Below are 9,480 nucleotides of genomic sequence, written 5' to 3'. Positions count from 1 at the left end.
TCTCAGCCTCCCCTAGTCTTCCGGATTCGCGATCGTCCCAGCTTCACTCGTTCGTTCGAATCCCTGCTCCTTTCGGATCAACTCCCTTCCATGCTTCCAGTTTTCGGAGATGATTCACAGCGATCCCCGCACCCCATTTGCCTCCTTCCAGCATCTTTCGTATCTCCCCATCTAGATGGAACCGCATCCGAGCCTCCTGGATCCCGCGTCTGGGTATCCCGCGGCCAGCCGGGATGCGCATCGCGGACGATCTCCTCCTCCCAGCATCCTTAGTTTGGAATCTTTTTGGGTTTTGAGTGGTGAGGACGTTCTATTTTGAAATGGGGGGGAGATGTTTCATTGTATAAATGGGGGGATCTGGTTCGGCTAAGGGGAGGAGGGGGTTCTGGTTCCCACACAAAAAAAAAATTAGGGGAGGCTCTGCTTCAAAAAAAAAAAAAAAAAGGGAAGAGGAAGAGGGGAGATTTTTTAGGTTGATGGCCAGCTAATCCCTTTGGTCAAGGGTGATGGGAGAACCCTTGACTTGTTACTTTCTTGAAGTAAACTCTAAACTATTGTTCTATTCAATTTAGATCTTTTGATATGTTTTGGTTTCTTGCTTGCCTATGTTGTAGTTAGTTCTTTAATAGTTTATATCTATTGATGCATGGATTACTTTATTATTTGATTTGTCGTAGACATAACCGGCACGACGAATGCTTAGAAATTGAGTTCATGTGTTCAAACAATATATTCCATGATTAGATCTATCCTACATTTGAACTTATAAATCAAAAACCGTAGAGTTTATATCTTGAATGTACTATTGTCAAGGGGGATTCCGGATCCCTAACCATCTCTTTATTATCGAACTTAATCTATTAATTAGTTTCTCTAAACTTCTATAAACTATCTGAAATCATATCTGAAATTAAACTGATAATTCATAGACCGCTCCCTGAGGAATCGACCTCGGACTTTCGAGTTTTACTGCTTGTGCGATTTTCCTGCATTTGGGAGATTAGTTTCGCGAAAGCATTTTTACGAACATATCACTACCGAGTTCCACAAACAAGCTATCTCACTCGGGATCTCTGCCAATGATATAACAAAATATGAGCCATAAAACCTCTACTAAGAGATAAGCTTAGCATCAGAACGATTTTTTGAAAAAGAATTGGCGGATCAAAGTAACTTTTCTTCTGGAAATACTTTAATCAGTTACAACTCGTAAATAAAAAAGAATTAGATGAAGCGGATGAAAATAAATTGATATAGAAGTTGAGATCTAGCCTTAGGAGTATTTTACCCTTTCATATTATTTCTATCAGTATTTACTATTTTAAAAAAGTTATAATCTTTTCTAACTAGAAAAACTTCTAATCCTGATTTTGTAAGGGTGGAATCAATTAGTATATTGCAATCAGATATTTGATAAAATTAATGAAAGAAAAGATGATTTAAAACCTAATTTTGCAAAATCTCTCTCTTTTGTTGTTCTTTTGAGAAGTTCAAATTGCGCAGGTGAAAGAAAACCTCATGTTCCCTAGTCGGATCACTAATTTCAATATATTTTAATAGTTTTTATGAGTTACACAAAAACCACTGATGTCAACCGTCGCTGAACGGACTCCTTATTGCATCACTCACAGGATGCCGTTACAAGACTTGAAAAGACTGAAAGATAGGCTGCAAGTGCTCATACAGATTGCTTTAGTGGTGAACATTCTAATGCTTTGGAAAGTAATCAAGGCTGATGTGATCCATTGTATTTTCCTTTCTAGAGTTGGTTGTGAACTCCTAATTAAGTTCCCTTGCCATGGTAGTGTGTGAAAGATATCTTTCTTTTTTCATTTTTGTTCTTTCAAAAAACTGCTAAGAATCATAGAGTGGTTCTATTTGTAAACGATCATATAAAACTCTCTCTATTTTAAAGAAAACAAAAAATATTGATATGCCTGTTAGCAGAATCTTCTCTGAATAAGCAACTGCATAAATTCATTTGGAAAAATTAATTTATATACCTGTACCAAATGGTCCATTTTATGTACACATATCCAGAATCAAAATCTATCAACCATGGCATGACTACCGAGGAATCACAATTCTATATCAGATAGCCCTTGTGATGCTTATATATTTTTGGGCCCATCCACGTAAACATCTAGATTTTTAGATAGGATCGTAGCAGTTCCTTCTCTTTTTAGGCTAATAATATACCATTCTTGCCTACCAAAATCCCTACACTCACTTACTAATCCACTTATCGCCTCTCATTCTGGGTTCCATCCCTCGGGCTGTAGGGTACCAAGGAATCATAGCCCCATATCAGATAGGTTAAGAACTCTTATGGTGCTAACATATTCTTGTGCTCTGGATTTTTAGATAGGATCATAATAAAGGCAAGATATATATCAGGGATAAGTTGAGGGACCACCTTTAATCTTAACAGCAAATGCTCCTCAGCTTTTTTGCTGTAGCAATTATTTCTTAATTTTTCAACAATAAAAGGGAAAAACCAACTGCATCCGCTGTTTTCAATCCAAGCACAAATAGCTAGGCTTTGCTCCACAGTAGTGGTGGGTTCAAAGTGAACCATGAAAGAGGGGGAATCGTCAAATAAATCCGATGCTTAGCTTGACCTGGGTGGCCTGGTGGTGGTCCACCATTATTTCCTTTCACACAGACAACTAAACACTAGGCTGGAGCCTATGGATTTGGTCATTGGTGGGGGCCGTTGTGGGTGTGGCAAGAAGAAATTAGCTGTTGAGTAGTGCCAAGGAGAGTACAGGGGGCCGAAGGAGAACACCTCACGCTTGGTTACAGTGTCATCTGACCATTAATAACCCATTCCCCCTCTATGGCGTCCAAAAAACTCAGAAGAAGTTAGGCCATGGCCGGGAGTCCGGCACCGCCCTTGTCCTGATCTTCCTCCTCACGTGAAGCCCACCCTGGTGCGGTGCCAAGGCGAGGGTGCTTCTCGTTTTTGCCTTTTTATTTCCTTGCCGTATGCTCTTTGTTTGGTGCTCGACAAAGGACCCACGGGCTGCTCCCCACGCTCAGGTCCTGTCACTGGAGTAGTTATGGGCTCTGTCTGCTGAGTAAAAAGAAGCCCAGGAAGGTCGCTCTCTCTCTCTCTCTCTCTCTCTCTCTCTCTCTCTCTCTCTCTCTCAACATATAGTTTAATCTCTAGGTAAGAAGCAAACAAATAGTAAGGATCAAGAAGGTGGAAAAGTATATAAAAAATAACATTTAAGATAAAGTTATAGATGTAATGTGTTTATGATTGCAGCCTTTGCTTACCTGTTATACGTACTGTCATAAAGTCCATTATAGGACAATAGTGATAGAATTATTGTTTTACTTTTCCATTGCTCATCAGATTAAGATGGTATTTTAATTCAAATCTTGATGCTAGTAAAAGATTAGTATTTGTTTTCATATGGTTCTCAACAATAAAATTTACTCTATAAGCAGTGGCTTAATTAAATAACACCATTATATTTCCTTTTTTTTTTAAATAAGGATGAATGGGGGATCTTGTAACGAGTGCAAGGTTTTCGTTTTTTAAAAGTAATGGCAAGAACATATAATAGTTGTTGCGTCCACTATGAAGAAAAATGAAATTTTGTTAAAACGTCGACTTCGTTTGTATATGCGGAGAAAAGATCGCCTTTAGTTTTTTATTCTTTCTTCAATAACTAACTATATATATTACTTTTATGTTTGCATGATCAACTTGCAGTACGTGCGGATTTGCTGTCAATGCTTGTATATAAATGGAGTTAAATATGCACATCCATTTAGTGGTAGGAACATGATAGTCTGGCGAAAAACAAAATGATCTACTTTTCAGAAGATATATAGTTTTTTACATAAGAACGAAGTGAATTTGTTTTCCTTTATATCTCCAAAGGACAAATGGCTGTTTTAAAGGGAATCCATTAAGGCTTTTTCTCAATCTTAGGTAGAATGATAGCCCATGATGATGGCTGGAAGAGGAAAGGAGCAAGAGAGAAGATAATGACAACAAGAGCTGTTGCCTTCACTGGTAACGTCATACCTAACAAGCATGATGGCCACTAATTCGAGTAGTCGCTTCTGGATTCCGAATCCATGCGCATTTGTGCCGCGCCCAGGGAGGATGCTTGGGAGCCAGCGCTTAGCAACATTGCTAGGATCTGTGCGGTGGGGTCTTTCCAGCCCAGCCTGAGGAGGAATCAAGGAGTTGGATATAAAGCCATGAGAGAAATGGCATGAGTGGGAGGGGAGACAGTCAATATTCAGATGCAGTGGCTTTGAGAAAAGTCAAGAGCTTGTAGTACTAGTGCTATGGCTTGAGCTCCATCACCATGGACCACAATTTAATCATGCATGTGGTGTTGTTGCCTGCTATAAATTCAGTTGTCCAAATGAATTGAGCTTAAGCAAGGATATTTGGAGATGGTTATTGAATTTGGAAGATTCCTAGGTAATAGGTATAGACATTGAGGCCATTCTTGGGCCATGGGCACCAACCTTGATTTATTATGAGGAAAGGTACAAGTGTACAAACTTGTTTTAATCTAGCTTTGCAATACAAGCACCTATTTCAAAGGAGGGAGGGAGGGAGAGAGGGAGAGAGACCCTCTCCTTTTTTACCATCATTGGAAAATTTAAAATAGAGAAAATTCAAGAAATAAGTATTATTATCAAGTTTCATAGTTAAAAAAAAAATGATAAGCTTATATAACAGCTGCTAGCCTAACTAAGTGAAGATATGATATAGGAAACTCAAGATGACAAGTGTTATTACCATAGTTTGCATTAAGTCTACAAGACATTAGAAAAAAATATTTCTCACATAATATAGAAGAAGTTGGCTCAAGAATCCAATCCATCAAAGGAGATGCCAGTACCTTTTCAGTCAGCTGCACATTCAATGAATCAATCTTTTTAGAATTACAAGCGGTGGCTTCAATGCGTTATTAAAGTTTACATTGGTCATCAATAGAAATTCTGAACTATATATATATATCTATATCTATATATATATATATATATATATATATCAAAATTTAATTGCGACTTACCAAAATAGTCACTATGGCACTCCTTATTCTGAAATACACATTCATGCTTGTCATGAAAAGCTTGCAAAGAGATAATTTCTTCACGATTTAAATTGAAATTACGTTAGTTAAGACTTATTGATGCCAGATCATGTTTCAAGTTCCAAGGATACGACATCATCCAAATCATGTGACCCGTGATTGATGCAAATGTTGACTTTTATTCTATTTTTAATAATAATTTCAATATTGTTCATAGTACCCAACTAATTAGCATTTAGTTCTTTTCTAGGTGTATCGATCAGAGGGTATCATGACAACTCAAGAATGTTGGGAAAAGAGACTTATCTCCTGCCTTGGAAGGATCTTTCCGGGGTTGGTAGGATACATTACCAATATTTGCATCATTTTCTTCATGAAAGTTGATTAACTAGATCTTCTCCAAATTCCTTCCATAAAAAAAAAGTAGTTAAGATTGCTAATCTTTTGCATTTGGGATGTGCTTTATTTAAACAAGCCTTGATCTAACCAAACATGACCTACCTTGAATAATTTAATCTTCCTTTCATTCACAATTATATAATTCTGCCTCTTTCATCCAGAGTGGACTCATGGATTCTACTGAACTAGAGAACATTGGAAATTGTCTGTTTGGAAGGGCTTTTTGGTTGAGCTGCATGTGTTGAAGGTGACCACAGATCTAGAATTAATCTCCACCAGATCTGAATCTGATATTTGCTGGCTAACATATATTCCGGAGTTTGGTGCAAGAATGGCATCCAACAAGCGAAATCCAGTGTCTTTTTGTGTCCCTGGGATCCAGTGGACCCGAAACAAGATTCATTCTTCCTGCTTATATGATCTATTCTAATTTTCGGTCGGCAACATTCTGAATACCAGTCAGTGGGCAATGGTGGGAGTAGAAACACATCACCCAAATTTATAAGCATTCTAACCAGTAGCTTTGGTGCTTTGCTTAAAAGCAAAAAATAGCTTCCACCAAAAAAAAAAAAAGCAAAAAATAACTCATTTCCTTTTGGGCACAATTATTTTAATATGTGCTAGTGTGCAAAAAAACATGTAAAATATGAACCTAGAACATTATTTAAAGGTCAACTGCCTTAGTGATCAAGAGTCCAATATTAAAGTAGTATTTTATGTGTGCATAGTCATTTTTCTTGTTGCTGAGCTAAACACCAATAGACATTGATATCTCAATCAAAATTAAAACCGTATTATAACATTATCCACAGCATAAACTGCCCATTACAATCATGCATTAGGCTAACACAATGACCTATAAAAGCTTAAATGTTTCATAACCCGTGGAGGCAAGACAATCTAACTCAAAGAACTCAAATAACACTTTCGAGCTAGCTTTTTTGGATAAGATTCTGGGTTGCGGCAATAACAATATATATGGATTGGCAAGATCTGCCAGAATGACTAAGAAAGGCTTAAATGTTTCATAGTGCGTAGGGGGAAAGGCAAAGGTGCCATGAATTAGTGAAAAAGATGGCCTGAGAAGCATCAACACAGAAAGATGATATCATATATAATACAGAAAGAGAGAGAGGAGCAAAGTTAACAAGATATAAAACTAAGACTAATTAATGGGAGGTACATGGAACCAGCTTTTTGTGGAAGGGAAGAGATACGAGAGATCAAGGAGGGGGCCGCCCTTGGTTCTGAGGTGAGTGCGGTTGTGTTTTAATTTGATGAGGGTGGTTGGCTTGGCGACACCACTAGTGGGTGGTGGTGGTGCTGCGGAGGTCATCATCTAAGGGAGAGGTAGGAAGAGCCCAAGGAAAGTTATGGCCTCGCTGAGTTGTGGGGCAGACCATGCCGGATGGCCCCCTGGGTGGGCAGCAGAGAAAGCAACCGCCAGCAACAAATGAAACATTCAACTGGACCACCGTACTTCTGAATCCAAGGTGGTGGATACAGAGGATGTAAGCATGATCATGACTTGGGATGAACAATCTCTGGATTGGCCAAAGCTTCACCCTACGTTGACTTGCACTGCTGGGGAAAAAAAACATAATCATGAGGGGTGAACCACAATGTAACTTTGAAAGCAGCAACAATTTTTTTTTGGCAGTCAACAATGAGTTGATTTCATAGGTTTAAATAGCAACGTTATGACTGTTATAACAGCCGTTATTATAGTTTGAGCCATTAATATATATTACTTAATTTATTGAGATATAGAATATAAAATATTATAGTTACATAAATAACGACCAATATTTTTCATTATTTTTTTTTTATAATTGACTGTTCTGACAAAAATAGCGGCTCTACTTTCTTTCTAGTAAAGTAACGCTTATTTGGATTTCAAACTTTTGTCAGAATTTTTTCAGAAGTGATTATATAGTCCAAAAATATATATTTTATCTAATAAAAATAAAAAATAGATACCACAACTATTTTTTGATTATTTTCTATTGTTTTCACTATAATAGTCATTATTTTAAGATAAATAATAAATTTTAAAAAGTTTTGCCGATGGTGCTGAATGTGTTGCCTGGAAACCCAAGATGTAGTGGACGAGTGATAAGGTGCATATATAAAATAATAAGAAGCAATAGATAAACACAACAAATATAAAATTCTCTTTGAAACTTGTCCACATCATTTACGAATCATAAGAAAAGTTTACAAACACAAGTAGCTCCTTGTTGTCAGCTTGATGAACACTATTCAGCTCTTTCAAATACGGAGGAAAATAAGGATTCGGCCAGTTGATTGCTTTGTCCGCTTAAAAGCTCTATTTAACGAGACTTGGTGTGGTAGTTCTCTCGTATTGAATTCTCTTCTAAAAAAAGTCCTTCTCATCTTTGAAGCTTTTTAAATAAGATAGAAAATATTTTGGATCCTTTTCTAACCATTGGAGGGCTCTTCCATCTTATTAATGGGCAAAAGCACAGTTTTGAATACGCTGGAAAACTAGCCATTGAAGGTTGCAATTGCAGAGGAGTCGGCTTCTGGCTGCTTGGAGTTAGCTTTTAGCTGGGGTCACTCTTCTTTGACTGAAGTTGGCTCTTGTAGTGTTGCAGAAAACAGCCTTTCTGTTTCGACTCTATGACCATTCTACAATTAGCAATCCTCCGAGATTGGGGTGGACTCCAGGTATGTACCGGTCGACTTCTTCGTATCGGAGTCGACCTTTAAGATACTAGGATCAACTCCACTAGGCCTGGGGTTGACTATTGGCCACCCTGCAGAAATCAGCCTTTCTATTTTACACTGTGGTCATTCTATTTGAGAGCTTCTCTAAGCATTGAAATAATTACGTCAAGGGCTCATCGTCTAATCAAATACCAAGAGCTTCCTGCAAATAAATGTTTATCTCTTTCCAAAACATATAAAATCATTAGTACCATAGTTAAATATTTTGTATCATCAAAATTAGCCCTTAAGATCAACAGAAAGCCTTGTAATCTTTGTACTAGATCTTGATGTCACTACTAGAAAAGTGGGTTTTACTGATGCATTTTTGCCGACGCTTTTCACAAGCATCGGCAATTTTTGGTCTAGCACCCCAATTTGTCGACAGTTTTAAAAGCGTCGGCAATAGACGACGCTTCTTGGGCCAAGACGACGCTAAATAGCATCGTCAAAAAATTAAAAAAAGGCTGACACTTTTCAAAGCGTCGTCGGAAGCCATTCTTCTCATCGGAGCCGCACCCCCCTCCCCTCCTCTCTTCATTGATCTTTCTCAATCTCAGTTACATAAAATCAGTTGAACGATTTAGCCCCACATCGGCGGATCAACAAGTGGTGGTGGGGAATTAGGAGGGCGGAGGTGGAGATGCGATGATGGACACCGAGCTGGTCCTGGAGAAGGCGCTGGGCTTGGCGTCCAAATGCCTGATGCGCTGCGTCTTCGCCATCATCCCCACCAACGCCTTCGCCCAGCTCGGCCTGATGTCCACCCAGCTCAGTGGCGGCGTTGGGGTTGGCCTTGACGTCCTCCACCACCCGGTGGGCCTCCTCCTCCCAGTCGTGGCCTTGTTGGTGAAGAAAGGGACGGTCATGATGCGGCGCATCTTGCGCCAGTGCTCGCCGTAGACGGTGAAGACCATGTCGGTGAAGATGTCGAAGACGACGTTGCGGGTGCGGAAGCCGAACTCAACACCCTGGGTGTGCAGGACATCGCGGGCCATCTCGGGGGACGAGACCACGACGAGGTTCCGCTGGCCCATGCGGAGGAGGAAGAGGTCGTCGCCGAAGTGGAGGAGGAAGATTTCAATGGAGAGAGAGAGAGACGGGAGCCGGGTGGGTGGCGAGGATTGGGATGGAGTGGATGAGAGGTGGGGTGGGGACTTGGGAGGGTTTTAAAGGGGGTGGGGTTGATGGAGGGCTGTTAGGGTGACGGACTGAGGTGAGGACCGGGTGGGGTGGTTGACATTTATGGTACAGTTAAACGCTGACGCTTTAAAGCGCC

Source organism: Phoenix dactylifera, chromosome 14 (assembly GCF_009389715.1).
Source record: "Phoenix dactylifera cultivar Barhee BC4 chromosome 14, palm_55x_up_171113_PBpolish2nd_filt_p, whole genome shotgun sequence".
Lineage (NCBI taxonomy): Eukaryota > Viridiplantae > Streptophyta > Magnoliopsida > Arecales > Arecaceae > Phoenix > Phoenix dactylifera.
This window is presented reverse-complemented; position numbering follows the sequence as displayed.